Raw genomic sequence first — 21311 nt, forward strand, 5'->3', positions numbered from 1 at the left:
TTGCCGAAAACCTCGGTCAACATTTTGGTGCTTTCATTGAGAGCTGAGGAAAGCTGCTTCACAACAAGCATTTAACTTCACGACAATGGTGGAGACGAGAGCTACACGTCACCCTCGCCCTCTAGAAGACGCCCAAGATCCCAATGAAGAGGATGTAGCCTCAAGGGCGGCAGAGGAATCCGAGGAAGAAGTCCCAGATGAAAACAACGAGGAACACCTCGACGAGTACGCTTACGATGATGGAAGCTACCAAGAGCTGGTGCTCCTCAGACAAAAAGCTATCGATCACGAAGCTGAGATCGAAGCTCAGAAAGTGCAAAATCAAAATATGCATGAGGTGATGCTAGCCATGCAGAAAGCCATGGAGGCAGCTGGCATTCACGTGCATCCTAAGGCAATGGCCGCTGGACTCGACGGAGAGCCAGCTACGTCTTCGCCTAATTCCCAGCAGCAAAGGCCTAGGGAACCTAGCCCTGTAAGGCACCCTGCTGAGGAAAACCAAGCAAAAAACCCTACTTCTGCCCCTGGTCGAAAGAAAAAGGCGCAGGATCCGCGAAAGGTCCGCTCAGATTTCCCTAAAGGGAAAGGTCCGCAGAGGGGCAAGCCCCAAAGAGGGAGTCTTGGCCCTCAGGATCGAGGGGACCGGAAAAGCGTTTCCGTGCACCAGGAACCGGGGGGTAGAGGAAGAGGGGGACAGAGATGTCCACCCATTGATCTGAGCAATCAAATCAATGGGAATCAAGGTGACCTCCGGGATCACCTTGATCAAAAAAGATACAGACCCGAAGTCTCCTCGGGTACTGTAAACGAAGGGATTATGGCAGAGCTTGCCATCCTTCGAAAAGATATTGCCCGAGTCTCCCGGAGGCAGAAGGGAGATGACTCCGACTCAGACTGTGAGGACCGGGAGCCCTGTGCCAAGCATATCCTGGAGGCGGAGCTCCCTAAAAACTTCAAAATGCCCGATATGGCGGCATATACTGGGAACTCCGACCCCAGTGATCACTTGTCACGATTCAACCGAGTCATGACAGTCATGCGGGTCAGCAATGACGCCAAATGCCTATGCTTCCCCCTCACTCTGAGCGGCTCGGCGGAGGAATGGTTCAAGAAACTAGAACCAGGATCGGTGGGATGTTGGAACAAACTCCAAACCAACTTCCGGAGACAATTTGTCGCCGCCAGGAAGGTCAATTTGGAGGTGAGTGCCTTGACTAACATCAAGCAACTACCCACCGAGACCTTGAAGAATTACATCAAGAGGTTCCGAGAGGAAGCCTCGAAGACCAAGAAGGTCGACGACGGACAACAGCTTGCGCTTCTCCAAGCAGGAATCCGCACTGGGACTCCCTTCTGGAACGAATTACAGCAAGAAGGCGCTGCTAGCCTTCAGGACTTCCAGAAGCGAGTCCAAAAATATATTAACCTCGAGGAAGCCCAAATCGTGGCTTACGGAGGCTATTATCCCACCGGGATAGCAGGATACTTGCCAGGAGCATCGCCCTCGGGTACTGTCCCGACCGCGACCCCTCCGGTTAGTGGCATACAGTTCGCTACTCCGGATACGGCCCGGGCCAAGCTCGCCCGGCATCTTCCCATTACGGCAATCCGTCCGGGGTGAATGGACGGGCTCCTTCACAGGCTGCCCCAACCGCTAGCTTAACAGGCCCTACCCAAGGGTCTAGAAGCAAGAGATCTTCCAAGGGCAGCACCCGAACGGGAGAAAAGCGCCAAAAGAAGGGGTACACACCCCAATACACCCAATACACAGAGCTCACGGACTCTCCGGAACGTGTCTATTTTGCTACAAGGCAGAATACGCATTACCGGAGGCCCCAGCCATTGTTCAGGGACAGCTCCCGGAGAGATCCGAGTAAAAGGTGCGAATATCACAACGATATTGGCCACAGCACCAACGAGTGTAAAAATCTCAAAGATGAGATTGAGAATCTGATCCGGTTGGGCCACCTCTATGAGTGGATCAAAAATAGGTTGCCCCACCTTAACCCGGGGTAGGTGGCAGGGGGCATGCCTTCGGGAACACCAGGGGGTACAGCAGGAGCATTGCCTCCAGCTGCTCCCGCAGGTGACGCCCAGCATATACCCGGACTACCGCCCCGGCCTAATGGACGGGTAGCCATGATCTCCGGAGGTCCCCATATCGGAGGAAACACTCGAAAGGAGCGGAAGAGATATGCCGAGGCCGCAAGGCACAGTGAGGTGTGGGAGGTCACTCAACTCCCAGCTCAAAGGCCTCGGCTAATGGACCAGCCCATAACGTTCACGGAAGAAGACGCCAAGATGGTGCGTTTTCCTCATCACGACCCGCTGGTCATAGAGACCCCCATTGCAAATAAAGTAGTGGCCAGGGTCTTGATTGATAATGGAAGTTCCGTGAACTTGCTCTTCAAAGAGGCCTTCACTGCGATAGGGTTGACCGACCGGGATCTCTCTCCTAGCGGATCGCAGCTCACAGGGTTTAATGGGACAACTCTAATCCCGATGGGGAAAGTCAGGCTCCCAGTTACCCTGTGCCCGGATACTCCCCAGAGCACGTTCAAGTATTGCACCTTCGTGGTAGTAGACTGTCCAACAGCCTACAACGCAATCTTGGGCCGACCGGCCCTCGTCGACTTTGGTGCCATAACTTCTATCCGACACCTATGCCTAAAATTTCCTACCCAGGAAGCCGGAGTCGGGACGGTGAGGGGAAATCAAAGAGAGGCCAGGCAATGTTACAACGTTGCCACCCACTTGCCGGTGCTCATGGTCCGAGGGCCTCCTGAAGTAGAAAAGGCTGAAGAAGACGAGTTGGATCCTCGTATAGGATCCGAAAGGGTCGTAGAACCAATGGAGGACGTCGAAGAGATACCAGTGTGCGACGACGACTCCACCAAAGTACTCCGGATAGGGAGAGGCCTAGATCCGGAGGAAAAGGATAAAATAATAAAAACACTGAAGGGCGCCATTGACATTTTTGCATGGCGCCAAGAGGACATGACCGGCATCAGCCCTCATGTCATCACCCATGTCCTCAACGTCAACCCGGACATGACTCCTATACAACAAAAGAGACGCCCGCTCGACTCGGCAAAAGCCGAGGCCTTAGAGAAAGAGGTGGATAAACTTTTGTCCAATTGCATGATCCGCGACGTATACTATCCGGAATGGCTGGCCAATCCGGTCCTGGTACCCAAGCCAAACGGGACTTGGCGGGTTTGCATAGATTTCACAGATCTAAACAAAGCCTGCCCAAAGGACTGCTTTCCGCTGCCCAGGATCGACCGGATGGTGGACGCCACCTCCGGATTTAAACTACTATCTTTCATGGATGCCTATGCTGGGTACAACCAAATAAAAATGCATACGGCAGACCAGGAGTGCACTAGCTTCAGGACCGATAAGGGGGTATACTGTTACCTAGTCATGCCCTTCGGACTGAAAAACGCCGGAGCAACCTACCAAAGAATGGTTAACCGGATGTTTAAAAGCCTCCTGGGACGAAATATGGAAGTATATGTAGACGACATGCTCGTCAAATCCAAAGCATGCAATAGCCATGCAAACGACTTAGAAGAATGTTTCGAAGTCGTCCGGAGGTACGGCATGAAGCTTAATCCGAAAAAGTGTACCTTCGGGGTCAAGTCGGGAAAATTCCTGGGCTTCATAGTCAGCCAAAGGGGGATCGAGGCAAACCCGGAGAAAATCCAAGCTCTCTTGGACATGCCATCCCCCAAGAAACACAAGGACGTGCAAAGTTTAACCGGAAAGGTGGCCGCATTAAGCCGCTTTATCTCGCGATCCACGGACAAGTGCATACCCTTCTTCAACATACTGAAGAAATGCCAAAAGTTCGAATGGACGGACGAATGCGAAGAGGCATTCAAAAGGTTAAAAGACCATATGGCCAAACCTCCTATCCTATCAAAGCCCGTCCTGGGAGAAGACTTGTTCCTTTACTTGGCCGTCTCCGAGCATGCGGTCGATCGCATTGGTCCGGGAGGAAGAAAAGATTCAGCACCCCGTGTACTATGTTAGTAAACGCATGATAGGGGCCGAGACAAGGTATCCGGTCATTGAAAAGCTGGTATTCTGCCTGCTGATGGCATCGCGGAAGTTGAGACCATACTTCCAAGCCCATCCGATCAGAATTTTGACCAATCATCCACTCCGGCAGGTTCTCCAGAAACCTGAAGCCTCCGGAAGACTCCTCAAATGGGCAATGGAACTAAGTCAGTTCGACTTGCATTACGTGCCCCGGATTTCTGTAAAAGGCCAAGCCTTGGCGGACTTCATCACCGAATGTAATGAAGCCGAGGCAACAGCCAATACACCGGAGCCATCCATCCCCACTTGGAGGGTATTTGTGGATGGGGCTTCTAATGAAAACGGTTCAGGAGCCGGAGTGGCTATGATATCACCCACTGGGTTGCGGCTACAGGCAGCACTCCGATTCAACTTCACAGCTTCGAATAATGAAGCCGAATATGAGGCCCTGATAGCAGGGCTAAAGTTGGCTAAAGCTGTAGGAGCCAAGAGGGTGGAAGTCTACAGCGATTCTCAGCTAGTCGTAAACCAAGTATCCGGAGAATACCAAACCCGCGGTGAAAGGATGGCCGCGTACGTAACAATAGTCCGAGAACTGCTCCACGAGTTCACAGACTATAAAATAGAAAGAATCCCCCGAGAAAAGAATGCTCACGCGGACTGTCTGGCTAAGTTAGCCTCGGACAGTGAGATTGAAGAGCTGGGGGTAGTACCAGTGGAACGTTTGGCAGAGCCAAGCATCAAAATAAAAGAGACCACACGTACGGTTGGGCAAGAACCCAGCTGGATGGTCCCCATCATAAAATACATAACCACAGGTGAGTTGCCCCAAGAGAGGGCACTGTCTCGAAAGATTCAGTATCAGGCTCATCGTTATGTAATGATGGATCAAATTCTCTACCGAAGAGGACTCAGCATGCCTTATTTAAGGTGTGTATCGGACCCTGAAGCTAGACAAATCATGCTGGAGGTCCATGAAGGGTTCTGTGGAGATCATACAGGAGGACCCAGCCTCTCAAAGAAAATACTGAGGCAGGGATACTTCTGGCCAACAATGAAAAAAGATTGTATAGACTATGTCCAAAAGTGTGACTCGTGCCAAAGGTACGCGAACATACCGAGAGCTCCTCCAAATGAGATCACGCTGATGACAAGCCCCTGGCCCTTCGCGGTCTGGGGCATAGATCTCATCGGGTCTCTACCTACGGGAAAAGGAGGAGTAAAGTATGCAATAGTAGCAGTAGACTACTTCACCAAGTGGACAGAGGCTGAGCCCATGAAGACAATAACCGCTAAGAAGGCGTTGGACTTTGTTATCAAAAACATAGTGTGTCGATACGGCTTGCCTCACAAAATAGTCTCGGACAATGGAAAGCAATTTGATTGCGAGGAATTTACTGACTTCTGCAACCAGCACGGAGTAGTGAAAAGCTTCTCCGCGGTAGCCCGGTCTCAAACAAACGGCCAGGCGGAGGCAGTCAATAAAATCCTAAAGGTCACCTTGAAAAAGAAGCTGCTGGCTTGTAAAAATAACTGGCCTGAAGAATTGCCAAGGGTATTGTGGGCCTACCGGACGACCCCCAGAACCACAACCGGTCACTCGCCGTTCTCAATGGCATACGGTTGTGAAGCAATGGTCCCGGTGGAAACATTATTCCCATCCCACAGGAGAACGACCTACGATCCGGCCACTAATCAGGCCCTGCTCCAAGAAGCTCTGGATCAAGTCGAAGAACTCCGGGATGAGTCCCAAATACGGATGGCCGCTTATCAAAAGAAGGTGACCAAGTATTTTAACTCCAAGGTTAAAAATAGAAAATTCGCTATTGGTGACATGGTCCTAAGAAGAGTCTTCCCAGCCATCCAAGAACCCGGAGTGGGGGTACTTGGACCAAATTGGGAAGGACCATATGAAATCGAGGACGAAATCGGTTCTGGCACTTACAAACTGAAAAGAATGGACGGAACTACTGTCCCAAGAGCCTGGAATGCCGATCACCTCAGAAAATACTACCAGTAGCGAATTAAAAATTTAGCTTTTGTTCAAAGGGTTTGTACCGTCCAAATGTATGCCTCCTCTATATTAAATAAAACTGAGTGCCTTAAAAACAAAGTTTCTATGCCACTCAGGGGGGTACTAGGGTATACCGCACGGACAAACAAAAACAAGCTAAGTAAAATATCCTGACCCAAAGGGCAGGTCAAGTAAAATATCCTGACCCAAAGGGCAGGTCAAGCTAAGTAAAATATCCTGACCCAAAGGGCAGGTCAAGCTAAGTAAAATATCCTGACCCAAAGGGCAGGTCAAAAACATGCGCAAAAATAAAGAGCGTAAGCACGAAACCCTGAGCCAAAGGACAGGTTGAAATATATAAAGTGTGAAGAAAGATCGCACATATATATAAATAAAAAAAAAAGAATAAAATATCCTAGCCCGAAGGGTAGGTCATACACATATAAATGGCCCGGGGACAGGCCTTAAATTGTCTCCCCTTCAAATAAAAGCTGCCGCCTGTATGTAAATTGTTCTGAGGCAGCAGCAAGTATGTACAAAAAAAAAAGAGTTATAAAGAGAACGGGTATAATCTGGGTCAATAATATGGCAGCTCAGTCAGCCCGCGGCGGAAGACGAGGTCCGATCCGTGCCTCAAGCTCAGCATCGAGTCTCTTCTTCTTTTCCCGAAATTTGGCAATCATGTCCTCGGGTTTGGGATAAAAAGAAAGCTTGATACTCTGATCATTGGTGGCCCAAGCCATGTAGACACCATCATCAAAGCGCTTCGGGCACCGGGCGCAGGAGACGGGAGAAAGGAGCTCGGCCCTCTTGGCCTTCCTGATAGACTGATCTTTGAAGTCCCGGAGCTCCTTCAACTCCGCAGCTAGAGCGGCCTTGGATTCGATATCCGACTGGTGAGTCTCCTCTAGAGACCTCACCTTGGCGGCCATTTCATCCAAAGCCTCCCTGGCCTCCCGAAAGTCCCGCCTAGCCTTCTCGGCAGCCTCGGTTTGAGCCCTTAGCTCCTCCTGATGATGGGCCTCCATCCTGCCTCTCCGCTGGGCCTCGGCCTGGATCATGTCCTCCGCCTGAGCCTCCCTCCGGATGGCCTCCTCTTCCCTGGCCTTGGCCTTCTCTTCCTTGGCCTTGGCCTCTGCTTCCTGGCGCTCGGCAGCCTCCTGGTAGATCTGCCTCTCCGCTGTAAGGTCTTGGAGGACCTTCTTGACGTCGTTCATGTCCCCAAAATCGGACAGAGCGAAGCCATGGTTTATAATGTTCCTGGAGAGGCGACCAGCCTCAGCTGCAAGCTGAACCATGACGGAGTGTAAGGAAAAATTCCTCAAAGGAAGAAAACAAAATACAAACACCAAAAAAAGGAAACGCAAGAAATTGCAAAGTACTTACCACTGTAAGGGAATGGCTGAGGTCCTGGACCTGGAAGATGGAGTTCAGGGAAGCGCAAGTGGCAAACCGCTTGGGCGCACAGCGTGTAAGCTGAGAAGCGAACTCACCGGTCATTTCCGCGGCAAAGGGAGCCAAAGTGGGCCCTAGGAGGGGACGGAACCAGTCCGCCAAAGGATCCAGGTTGAGGTTCCACGGATCATGATACTCCGGATGGCTAATGCTCGCCTCAACCTCCGCTCGCAGAATCCTCCTAAGGGCCTCCACATCGGCATATCCCCGGGAGTACTCGTCCATAGCGTAGTTGTGTTTGGCTATGCGAAGCTCCTGCCTTGCCTCGTCCCCTGGAATCGGGGTAAGCTCAATGTGAGGAAGAGCAGGATTTTCCTCCATCGGAGAAACCCCGCCGTCTAGGCCATGAGCGGGAGTGTCGGCCCTCCGAGGCCTCTTCGGCTCATCCTGGGCAACCATCTTGCCCTTGCGCTTGCGAGTCAGAGCCACTTCAGGCTCCTCCTCGTCCTCCTCTGCTGCCACTGGAAGGGCTTGAGGCTCTCCAGCACCCTCGGCGGCTTCCTCCGAGAAGTCCCACCCTCTCTCCTGGCCTTCTCCCGGAAGCACCTCCTCGTCATCCACTAAGTCAATGGTTTCGGGAGGGGCGCCGGAAGAAACCTTCAAGGAAGGGGCCGGGGGAGAGGAAGTGAAAGCCGGAGGAGCCACCGGAGTATGGACCCCGGCAAGCTGTTCCAGGATGGCATCCATGGAGGTACCTGTTCCAATAAAATAAGCAAAGTGTTAGAGGTCCGTGAGAAACTGCTTACAAAAAGGTGCAGCAAATAAACTACTCCTACCCGGACTCCCTAATTCGGCCCTAGCAAAGTCCCGAACTTTAATGCTGGCAGCATCATCTCCAAGATAACTGTCCGAGGGCCGAAACCAGCTGGACGCTATGTAAGCCGACGGACCTAAGGGAATAGGTTCCGGAGGGCCGGGACCCATCCGGGACCGACCTAGGTAATCTCCTAAGTTTGTAAAATAAAATTCCTTCAAATGATCCCCCCACCGGGTCGACGGCATCTTAAACCTACGGAGACGCTCGTCGAACCCTATGGGCCTACGACTGGTATATTCATCAACGGAAGGAACATACTGAATTACCAAAGGAGACTTACCACCAGCTCCAGAAGTGCTAGCACCGGGAGCGCCCGAATTTGGTTCGGGGACTGAAGGCTGAGGCCGGGAAGTCTGGTTCTCAGAAGAACCTTCAAGACGAAGGGGTCCCCCGGCGGAGGGACCTCCAATCTCTTCTTGAAGAATCTTGTCAAAAAATTTTGCCTCAGACTTCCCGCCGATGGCTTGGCTCCTCCGCACCACCGGGCTCCCCACGCGAAGCCCTCTCCCAGAGGCAGCCTGGGCACTAGAATACGCCTTCTCCTGGGCCTTCCGGTAGAGATAATCTTGGTACTTCTTCTCTGCCGTAGCAATAAGCTCATCCCGGGAGGCCTTCTCCGCAACCGGTGCCCTCACGTTAGGGCAAATAACCTTGGAAAGGTTGGAGTCATCCACGGATTGGTGAGAAAGGATAAGTTTAGCCTTTCTGCAATTCTCCGTGGTGACCAGGCCCCCGACGTCAAGATCGGCCTGATCGTAGGAGGCGAAGGCTTGGGCCCTTCGAAGGAAAGCCTGAGTGGTGAGCGTCCGCTGGTAAGGTGGGATTCGCACCCACTCCGTGAGAAGCTCCGGATGGTCCACGGCCCTAAAACCGGAGGAGAAGAAAAATCGGTGGCGGTACTCCTTAACATGAGTCTGCCTATTATACTGAACCACCCCTTCGTTAGCAGGGTGGGTCCGGAACCCATAAAAACCGTCCTTAAGTCTGTCCCCTTTCTTGGGGACGGATACAAGTTCATAAAAATACAAAATCTCCGCCGGGCTGGGGGACCCCCAGCCGCGCGCGGAGTAAAAAATGAATAAGCCTGAGAGCAGGCGGTAAGCTTGAGGAATAAGTTGGTATGGCGCAAGGCCGACAAATACAAGAAAATTAACAAAATAATCCTGGAGCGGGAGCATAGCACCGGCCATCAGATGGGTCTGACTCCAAGCCCCGAAGCCATCATAATTAAGGTTGGGCGTCTCCGAGTCACGGGGAGGCCGGTGGAAGGTCCCTGAGGTAGAGGGTTTGATCCCAGCTACATTGATGATGTTCTCCAGCTGGTGAGGGCAGGTCAGGGTCGATCGAAGCTCGGCCGCTTCCCAACCAGTAGCGCGGGACTTGTACCCTTCCTGGGCAACAGGTCCCAGAGAAACCTCCTCCAGGGTGACAATATTCTTCCCCTTCTTCTTTGAAGACTTCGAGCCAGAAGCAGACATGTTATGCTCTGAAAAAAGAAAAACCCAGCAGTTAGGCCCCATATCAAACCCTAAATCAGAGAAAAAAGGGAGTGGGGGTCCCCTAACCGCTGGAAAGAGGCCCCCTCCGGACACGTGTCACCTGGGAGACTCAAAAGAGAATCCCTGAACAAGTGTCGGGTGCGGTAAAATCACAGTAAAAGTGGTTTTGCAAAAAGGGGAAGAAAAGGGAAAAGTTTTCCTATGCCCTAAGCGATGGCTAAACGAAGGATACATGGCTTTCTTCAAACAAAACTGTACGCCTACGACAGAGGCATGACAATGGCGACTCTACAGCTAGTACAGTAAAACGTAAAGCAGGACTCGAAGAACTCAAACCCTCGTACTCCAGAAATCTCTAAGTACGAACCCAGAAAACAAACAAAATAAATGTAAGCATGTTATTATCTAAAGATGCAAAAAACTTACGGTTGATTGTTGAACTGGGGGTACTGGGTATGATTGAGCGAGAGTTGAGAGGCACTGGCAAAACCAAACACTGGAGGAAATGTTTAAGTGTTAAGACGGTTTGGGCTACTCTGAGGAATTTTTCTCTCTGAGAAATTCGAGCAAAAATGGTAAAGAATGGAAAGTAACCGAAATGAAGGAAAGGTGGTGGCTTTTATAGGCAAAAATGCATGAGGAACAAGCGTCTTCACCTACCAATCGCACGGCAGGGGAAACGCACGATTCGAATTCCCAAAAGATCAACGGGCTAGATCAATTTACCATTAAGGCGGTGCAAACGTTTGAGTATCCGCCTGACACCATCAATGCACCGCATCAATCATAGGGCGTGAAACGAATCGACCTCTGCAAAAGTGAATCACTGCATTTAATGCCATTATTAGACACACCTTCACGCGCCCCCAAGTCGTATCATAAGACCGAGGAGGCGGCTGGAAACATTCCTGCGAACAAATTGTCGCATTAAATAACATCATTTAATGTGCCCCCACGCGCTCGAGGCTCGAGCTGGGGAAATGAGGAGTCAACTGGAGGCACTTGAACAAGCCTTGGTTTATTTTTACTAAGTAAACAAGGCTTGGGGGGTAAATGTTGCTCCTAAATTCGCCCAATATACGTGGACCAGTCAAGAGGGGACACGTGGATCAAATTACTTGAGAAGAACTGCTAAGTCTTTGTATGACATCAGGAAGCATTATTCGCATGGGTCCCGGAAGATGTACCCGGAGTACAAGGTACTCCCGGAAGCGAGCATAGCTTAAAGGCACTCCGGGATGTGTCAGGTCTCTCCCGAGAAATCAAGTCGCATTTAATGCTGCATGGGAGGAAGCGTGTTGGGACTGTAACACGCAATAAAGTCTGACGGCACAACCCCCAAACAGCAGCGCTACAGTAATGATCATTTAAGTCTAGCGACGGCTACTCTGCGAAGAGTCACGTCAATCATAAGACAAAAAGGACTTTCTCCATAAAAACCCTACAGCACCTAGGGATTTGACCATGCATCACCCATGGTATATTCATCGGAAATGCCCGACTTTATGGATACTTACAGACACATATGTAAGAACAATTCTAGGGATTACCCCACCAAAACACTATAAATACCCCCTCAAAGCTCATTTAATGGGGTCGAAGAATCTTGGTTGCAAAAGAGCAAAGAGAACAAAAACTCACCAAGAACATTCTTTGTATAAAAGAGAGAAACATTCTCCCAAGTGTAAAATCTGTATTAAAGATATCCATTAATAGCAGTGGCTCGTGGACTAAGGCTCATTAACGCCCCAACCACGTAAAAAGTCTTCATCTCGCTTTCTTACAGCTCATTATTATATTCATATTTTATTAGTTGCCGAAAACCTCGGTCAACAATAATTAATTAATATTGATATATTAATAGATTTTTCTTAATTAATTAATATTTATTAATTGAATAAATAAATAAGAAAAAGAGAAAATTAAGGAGAGAAGAGATAGTGAGATTAAAGCAATTTTAGACCGTCACCTCACCGTCTCATACTTCTCCTATATAGATAGGTTAGAAGGGTATACTTTATTTTTTAAAAATAAAATAATAAAATAGTAAATATAAAAAAGTATTTTTTTTATTTAAATACTTTAAAGTATTTTTTTTTGTATTTTTACGGAATATATAGTACAAACCACGGAGCAACCAACAGAACAACTTAAATTGCAACCCAATTCAAACCACAATCCACATCGCAACCCACACAACAATTCATATTGCAACTAACGGAGCAATCCAAAACATACAAAAAAAAAAAAAAAATCATAAAAATAAAAAAAAAAATGAAAAGTGGTACTATATAAGATAATTTTACTATAATAATAAGGATTATTTCACAAATACATAAAAATAACAAAAAAATTATTAAAATACAGTTCTATGAAATTTTTTGTTATCTGTATGTTATTTTTTATTGTTGTTATGATGTTGTTTGATGCAATTTTCCTATTACTTTTATGTAGTTTTCTTGTTATTTTTGTGTCTCAATAAAAAATCGTAAAAATGTAATAAATAATCTTTAAACATAAAAATGTAAAAAATTTACAAAAAATAGTGTTTTATATAATTAATCCTAAAAAAATAAGTCAAAAGTTTTATGCACTTGTAGCCCAAAATAGACCATGCATGATTCCAAATCCATATGAATGAAACAAATGAAAATAGAAAAACTAAATTAAAAAGGGAAGAGGGATGATCAATTCAATAATCATGGTATAAATATTCTAATAATTATAACACTAATCCAAATGGTACTGGTCTAATATTTGGTGATCAATGTCGCATAGTGTTTGGCATGTGGGAAATGACATTAATGGTAGTATTTGGTATTTTGAGTTAGAGGCAGGTGCAGTAAAAACAGACTCGATCTCATGATCACCAGTAGAAATAGTGTTAATAAGTTTGAGGAGAACCTTCTGAAATTCCTCACCATCACTCCATTCATGAATTTTGGCCTTGATGAGAAGTGGGTCATTGGCAATTAATCTCCATAATGGGAAATTCTTTCTTGGCATCACAAAATCACTCTCTTCCAGCTTCAAGCTTGGGCAATAGTCATCAGCTTTGAAAATGTTCTTGAACAGTTAGTTTAGAAAACAGGACTGTAATGAAATGAAATGCTTGATCAATTAAAACTGATCAAGTGTTCTGATATTTATATAACAAAGTTTTACAACCTAAAAACCAGGAGAAAACTAACAAAACAAGAAACAGAAAATATCTGATAACTAACCAATAACAGACTTTGGGAAAGATAAAAACAGAACACTTGTAACAATAACAGATAACTGAAACTAACTGACTGACACTAACGACGTCGACTCTTGCTCTTTTCCTCTCTTTGGTAACTATTATTATCTCCATTATTATTATTACTTCTACTACTCATAAGTACCACATCTTCATCATCATGATCAACTTTTTCCTCTCTTCCTAATTCAGTGGGAACAACATAAACAAAAGCTAATTATTTCATATAATTACAAATTTTTAAAATATACATTGTACTGACCCTCGAGCCTTGGGGTTGTGGCTCAAACACTGATGAGCCAAAGCAGCTGCTTTCCTAGCCCCTTCGATCGAGTACTGACCCTCGAGCCTTGGGTCCACTTTATGGGCATCTTTTAAAAAAGGCTTAGCCCAATCAACAAGGTTCTGTTCCCTACTCAAGTCTTCGGCTCTTGTCCAAGCATCGCCTACCTGTTAATAGTTCCAACAGCAGAACCACTCCATAACTAAATACATCCCTCATAGCTGTCACATGACCTGAAATTTTGTCACCAATATACACACATTAATAATATTATTATTAATTTATGAATCATGAGATCGATAATAATAATAATAATAAATAAAAATACGAAAGAGAAAAAGGGAAAAGATATTTCACCTTTGAAAATATGGTTGTCTAAGCTTCCCCGAGGCATGAATTCATAGACAATAAGCCTATGTTCATCTTCGCAACAATAACCGATCAAGTTTACAAGATGAGGGTGCTTTAATTGCCCAAGAAAATAAAAACAAAACATCTATATATCTATATATATAAGCAATTTTGAATCACATAAAATAAACAATTGAATTGAATATTTTGGTGCATGGTTTTATTATTAATTACCAGCCACTCCCGATGGCCTTGTTTGCCATCCAAATCGAGAACTTTAAGATTGAGCTTTCAAACCAGGCCTGACCTTGTCATCAAATACAGAGTACGTACCTTGTTGTTGTGGTGTTCGAACTTGACTTTGAGCTTGAGTACGAGTTTGCCTTTTGGGAAGTCTCCAATTTTTGTCACCAAGTTTGAGAATTTCGTAACCCTTTTCTCATCTCATCAATGATGAAAAAGGTTACGAAATTCTCAAACTTCGTCACAAAAATTTACAAGATGAGGGTGCTTTAATTACCTCCGCCTGCCCCAAATAAAAACAAAACATCTATAGATATATATAAGCAATTTTGAATCACATAAAATAAACAATTGAATTGAATATTACTGTTATTTCAAGCCATTACTGTTAATTACTGTTATTTATACGAAAAGAGATATTAATTAGGTTATATAGGATTATTAGGAAAAGAGATATTTATACGAAATCATAGCCATTGTTCAAAAAATTAGAATATATATTATGAGAAATTGGTCTACTACGTATAATACTTCCATATATTAAAAAAGATATTTTAAAATATATCACAAAAAAATCTAATATTTTGTAAATATCTTTAATTATACGGAAACTTATAAAATATACATTGTACATTATTTTTTAGAAATTTATGAAAATAGAGTAAAAAAATATCAAAAATTAACACAAACAAAAAATAAAATAAATACCTAGAAAAATAAACAAAAACCCTGTAAACTTTAGGACACATTATTTATTTATTTTTTTTTTTTTGACAAAGTGATTAAAATCACTCATAAATTTACGACGCCCACGTCCGCCACCGGCACTGGAATCTCCTCGAACCAGGGTAGCTCATCGTCTAACCGCAGAGCATGCTTTAGGACACATTTATATCCACTCATAAAATTATAAATGTACTCTATTAAATAAAAATTATAATTATTTTAAAAATTTATATTTAATATTTTTTTTTCAAATTTTCTTTTTCACATAATTTATTCTTAATTTCAATAATTATGTTAATTTGGATTTGAATCTTTTTTTTTTTTAAATAATGCATATTTTTTTATTTTTATTTTCAATAATTATGTAAATTTGGATTTCTTTTATTTTTAAAAATAATTATAGAAGATTTTTTATTTCATTCAGATTTTCATAAATATGATGACAGGACCATAATATTTGAAAGGTACTTATAACCGTTAACAAGCAGAAAGAAAAATGGATAAAAATTTCAAAATAAAAAAATTAATAATCATAATGAAACAAAAGAAAGACAACACTCTATTAAAGAATGTATGTTTATGTAATATTATTATGAGTAAATTGCACCAAAACTTCAATAGTCACTTCGCTAGCAATTAATTTCTAAAATCTAAATTTTGACGGTAAAAACTCCTAAACCAAAATATTGTTAGCAAAATCCAATTTCTGTTTATCTCAGTGCCTTATTTGCCTATGACCAAGTGCTAGGTCAACTCCTATTACTATGTCACTCAAAATGTAATCAAATGGCATTTCCACGTGTGCAATATTGTACACGTGGTCTACCTACATTGGTCTACATACTATATTAATTTAAAAATTATTTTAAATTGAAAAATAAATTATAAGTTTTACAAATAAAAACTAATTATAAAATTAATTACAAAATCCCACTCACTCAAATCGTCCCTGCCATGAAACCCAACTGAAGACAGTCGCGAGCTCAGGTTGGAATCAAATCGCCCTTTGACGGAAATGTGATTGATTTGACATTTAATAATTAATTATAGTTATTAAATAATTAGATTTGACATTTATGTAGTTGAAAGAGAGAATTGGCAATCTTTGAGAAATTGGGAAACTAGAAATGATGAAATAGGAAAGTTTGAAAAAGTGGAAGGCTTGTGTTTCCTCAATACATGGTCGGCCACCTTTACCTCTATTTCTCATTTTATTTTTCATTTTTAAATGCCAAATAATTCAACTTTAACCCTATGTGGTATTTTATAAATAGAAGGTAAAGGCTTCAGGTATGACACACACTTTACTGTTTATTCTTTCAAACACTATGAAGCCGCCACTCTCTCTCTTTCTTTCTTCTCTATTTTCGAAAATCCTTGAGTGATGTGTAGTGCCCACACACATCAAGTGGTATCTCAATCATAGTATGTAAGACTATGGAAATTCTACAATATTAGGAGGAATAGGTTACTGTGGAAAACATGAATACGTAAAAAATAAATAAAGATATTTTTAAAAAATAATTTGTAATTATATGAAATAATTAGCTTTTTTATGACAAAATTACAATGATATATATTATTAATTGGAGTTTTTACACCACATACTTAAATTTTTAACTTTTTTTATTTTTTTTACTGTGAGTTGGAATTATTTTTTAAAAATATTCTGTAAAATTGGAAATTTTAGACTGTGTATTGTGTTAAGTTCTTACGGTTGTTCCACGGTTGTTTTTTAGTTGTGCTACTGTTGTTTTAATTGTTCTATTTTATTGTTTTACGGTTATTTTATAAAAAGATAGTATTTTTGTAAAAAAATCGAGTGACAGTAAAATTATAAACTTTTGTATAAAATCCAATATTTTTTTGTAAAAATTCCTTTTTAATTGGCCATGGACTTAATTTAATGACATTAATTATTAGCAAAATCATCTTCTCCATCTCTCTCTCTCTCTCTCTCTCTCTCTCTCTCTCTCTCTCTCTCTCTCTCTCTCTCTCTCTCTCTCTCTCTCTCTCTCTCTCTCTCTCTCTCTCTCTCTCTCTCTCTCTGTCATTTTGCTCAATCAAAAACTGATTGGCCAAGCTTGTATTTATAAATAAACAAACTATTACAAGTTTGTTACTTTAGTAAACTAACAAATAACAACTGTAATAACTAATTTTTGTAACAGTCTATTTCTGTTACTCTATCATCCCCTCAAGTTGTACAGGTCTAGACCACGTGCTAACTTGTCTTTGAGGAAGTGGAATGAAGATACAAGTAAATATATCAGCTATTTGATTCATAGAGTCCAGATATCTTACATCCAGTTGGCTGGAAAGAAATATATCTCGGACAAAATAAAGATCTATGTCAATATGCTTGGGTCTTGCAAATATTGGATTGGAAGCCAAAGAATCAGCTCCAAAATTATCACACCACAAGATTGGACACTGAAGAATTGGTATGCTGAGCTCAACGAACAGAGATTGAATCCAAACCAGTTCATAGGTGGCCAGAGCAAGGGCCCTATATTCAGATTCAGTGATTGATCGGGCAACCAACGTTTTTTTCTAGGAGCACCAACTGACCAAGTTACCTCCAAGGAAAATACAGTATCCAGATGTGGACTTCTTATCATCATGACACCCTGCCCAATAAGCATCAGTCTGGAACTCCGTTTTGGAAGCTGGTGTGAAGACTAAACCAGTGTCCAATCTCCCTGCTAAATACCTTAGTGTTCTCTTGCAAGCACTACAATGTTCTGAAGTAGGAGCCTGAAGAAGCTGACTCAATTTATTAACAGGGAATGTTATATCGGGTCTAAGCATTGTCAAACTTTTATACATTGTGGGATTTTGCATTGGAGTTCCTATTTAAGATTACATCTTTATTGTGGAACACATGGGAGTTGGCTGGGGCTCGGAGTCACTGAGTTGAGTTTTCTGTAATAAGTCTCAAATGTACTTCTTTTGATTGAGATAAATGTTTTGGCCATCCCTGGTGACTTTAAAGCCTAGGAAGTACTTGACACTTCCTAGAACTTTGAGTGCAAACTGGTTATGTAGAGGAGAGATTATGTGTTGAACTTGGGATGATTCTTCTCCTACGATGAGAATATCATCAACCTATATTAAAAGAATGAGAAGCTTTTTTAGTGAAGAACATGTTTGTATCAGACTTACTGTTGTGAAAACCCCACTACAACAACTGACTTTTGAGCTTCTCAAACCAGGTTCTTGGTATTTTCTTAAGCCCATAAATGGCTTTATTTAATTTGCACACATGATGTGGATATTCAAGGTTGATGAACCCTTGTGGTTCATACATGTAGACAGTTTCTTGAAGCTCCCCATTCAAGAAAGGATTATTAATGTCTACTTGTTGAATGTCCCAACAATGAGTGGTTGCAAGATTAAAAATTATTCTTATTGTACAGGGTTTGATAACAGAACTGTAAGTCTCAAAAAAATCAATATTAGGAATTTGTTCAAAATCTTTGGCTACCAACCTAGCCTTGAAACGATCAACATTTCCATCTTTGTTTCCTTCACTCTAAAGATCCATTTGTTGTGAACAACAGTCATGTAAGAGGTAGGAGGAACCAAAACCCATGTTTTCTTCTTGGTAGGAGCAACTATTTCATGATTCATGGTTGCATTCCACTTAGGAATAGTAAGTGCAACTTTAATTGATTTAGGTTCTAGTTCAGTGCTTGTGCTAACAAGGTAGGATTTTAGTTTAAAAATTTCATGTTTTGATCTAGTAACCATGGGGCGATTGTTTAAAGTTTGGATGGGTTGAGATCCTGTTGAGGTAGAATGGTCGACAAAGATATTAGTGACTAAATTTTGTGACACGGGATAGGTAGTGTCTGCCTCAAGAATGATGGGGGTGGGGGAATGAGACTGAATTGGAGACAGAGAGCTGCTAGAATCATTTTGGGAATTAATGACAGTTCTGGTTGCGGGGAGATTGGGAAGTGTACTGGAAGGAATTTGAAAGTCAATGCATGGTTAATTATTCTAGGAGCACATTCAGTTGTCGTTTGAGAGAATAGATGAGGATAGGGAAACTCAGTTTGATTGAAGGTGACACTTCGAGCTACATAGACTCTCCCACTGGGATGTAGACATGTATATCCTTTGGCAGGACTGTGATAGCCTATGAACAAACGTTTGGAAGACCTGAATGAAACTTTATGAGATTCATAGGCCCTAAGTAGAGGAAAGCAAGAGCAACCAAACACTTTCAGCATGTTATGATCTGGGGGTCGTTGGAACAGTGTTTCATATGGTGAGACAAAGTTCAATTGTGGGTGGGGAAGTCTATTTGTTAGATAAGGGGCAAATGTGAAGGCATCCCACCAAAAATTTAGTGGCATATTGGCTTTGGCTAACAGGGTAAGCCCTATGTCAATTACATGCATGTGGTTTCTCTCAACTTTTCCTTGTTATTGATGTGTGTGAGGACAAGAATTTCTTCTAATAGTTCCTGGATTTTTGAACAGATTATAGTGGGGTTCATATTATTTTTCCCATGTTAGACTGAACACTTTTAATTTTAGTTTGAAAATACCTCTCAACAAAGGCATTGAACTGTTGAAAGATATGATTAACTTCAGATTTGGCTTTCATAAGAAAGAGCCATATAAACTTAGTGAAATCATCAATGAAACTTATGTAATTTGTATCCTTCATTAGAAATATGAAAAGATGGTCCTCATACATCAGTAAGAACAAGTTCAAAAGGCATTGAAGTTTTATTGCTGGAATTTTTAAGACTAAAGTGATGCATTTTGCCAATTCGGCAAGCATCACAGAACTCAAACTAACTACACTTGACAACAGGTAAAACAGTGGCTAGAACTTTTGTTGTATGCAAGTACAAGTATCGTAAACAACAAATAGACTCACAAAGAGTGAGGTCGATTTTATAAGGATTGTAGTTAAGTACTTTAAAATTAAATCTTTACTTCTATTTGCCTATATCAAATTTAAGAGAAAATTAAAACTAGAAAACAATAAAAACAATAAAAATAGGAAGCAAGTAAATTAATGATGATTAAAAGTTAGGGGTTTCGATTTCAATTGTATTTATCGATTATGGTTTAACATGATTCAATTCCTATTACCAAATTCTATGCAATAGCAAGTTTACTCAAGTAATTTATAGTATTTTCAGATATATAAATCTCAATTACATGCAAATTTTCTAATCTCGTGATAAATTAAACATGTAAAAGACATTAAACACAAAAACTCTATAAGCTATCCAAATTATATAGCTACACTTGTCCTATAAATTAACTTGGTTCTATTTCACTATAGCATAATTGACACTCCCTTCTCAGATTTTATATCAAAATCATAAACAATAATTAAAAGTAATTAAGTACAAATGAAATAGAATACATAGAAATTGAGGGGAAATTAAATCACATTATAACCAAAAATTAATGTCAAACAATATCCATCTAAACCCTAATGAACTGTTTAGCTATTCAGTTCATCGTAGCAATTTCACACATAATTCAGAATAGAAGAAGAAAATAGAAAAGAAAAGAATGCTGGAAATCTTGTTGAGAAAGCCTTCACTATTAACTTTACTCTCTAAAATTCGTACTCCTTAGTTGCTTGCCGAAAACTATTGAAGTCCACTTCTTTTATAGCCATAAAAAGATAAAAAAGATACAAAAAAAATGCTGAAAATTCCTATTATGCTTGGAATTAGATGGGGCGGGCCGCAGCATAGGAAGTTTCGTGTTTGCAAGTATACACGTCTTCAGGATGCATTGACACGAGCCTAGGCATGGGATTTCCATGCCTAGGCATGACTCCCTTTTTTATGGGCAGCAGTGAGCATTTATTTGACTTTTTTTTTTATTTCTTCTTATTCCTTCAATATTTTTTATTTTTCATCTATTTTAAATCTGCAAAAATAAAAGATAACAAAAAGTCTAAAATTGCTCCAAACAAGAGTAAAACTTAATTAAAAACACACTAAAATCAACCTAAAAATAGTACTAATAACATCCTAACAACTTTGTTTAAGACATATTTAGAAGGATTCCTAGCCTGCAATGCCATGTAGAAGCAACTTGGGACTTGTCTTGGACAGGATGGCTAGTGGTGGGATGAATAGACACCACATAATTGTTGGATGAATCTGGATACTTGGAAGGGGAGACATGTAGCTTGTATAGGCCCTGAAGAAGAACTTGCTTAGTGATCTTGTCCTTGATAAGACAACACACATCATAAAATTCAAAGGTAACATTATTATCTTTGGTAAATTAAGATATGCTAAGGAGATTCTTGGTGACATTAGGAACATGAAGAATGTCATGTAAAATTAGGGATTGGTTAGGAAAATTTGTAAGCACTGAACTATGACCTATATGATGTATTGGAAGAGAGGAGCCATTTGTTGGGTTTTATGCCCTAAATAAAACTCATTTCATATAATCAGATTTACTTATTAATAAAGATCAGAAATAACATTTTATGTTGCATGGTTCACATGATTTATTTCATGATTATATATGTATATAATGTATGAATTCTTTTTAAGTCCAGAACATATGAGTTGGTTAAAGATTATAGTGTTGTCAGCACAGTGGAATATAATCTTTATTATATGTTCAAAAGTTGAT

At 42.1% G+C, this 21311-nt stretch overlaps 1 long non-coding RNA gene across 3 annotated transcripts; it reads right to left on the reverse strand.

The window, feature by feature from the left end:
• Positions 1-12364: 12364 nt before the first annotated feature.
• Positions 12365-14905, reverse strand: LOC115724797 (uncharacterized). 3 transcript variants are annotated; one of them, XR_009688446.1, is made up of 3 exons: positions 13714-14338; positions 13336-13589; positions 12365-12925 (listed from the first exon to the last, which is right to left on the reverse strand). It is a non-coding gene; the product is annotated as an uncharacterized LOC115724797 (long non-coding RNA). The 3 variants fall into 3 exon arrangements; XR_009688447.1 differs by lacking the exon at positions 12365-12925 and having other exon boundaries at positions 12932-13589; positions 13714-13852; positions 13942-14469; XR_009688445.1 differs by lacking the exon at positions 12365-12925 and having other exon boundaries at positions 12932-13589; positions 13714-14905.
• Between the last annotated feature and the right edge of the window lie 6406 nt (positions 14906-21311).

The sequence above is a fragment of the Cannabis sativa genome, chromosome 6, assembly GCF_029168945.1.
Source record: "Cannabis sativa cultivar Pink pepper isolate KNU-18-1 chromosome 6, ASM2916894v1, whole genome shotgun sequence".
Lineage (NCBI taxonomy): Eukaryota > Viridiplantae > Streptophyta > Magnoliopsida > Rosales > Cannabaceae > Cannabis > Cannabis sativa.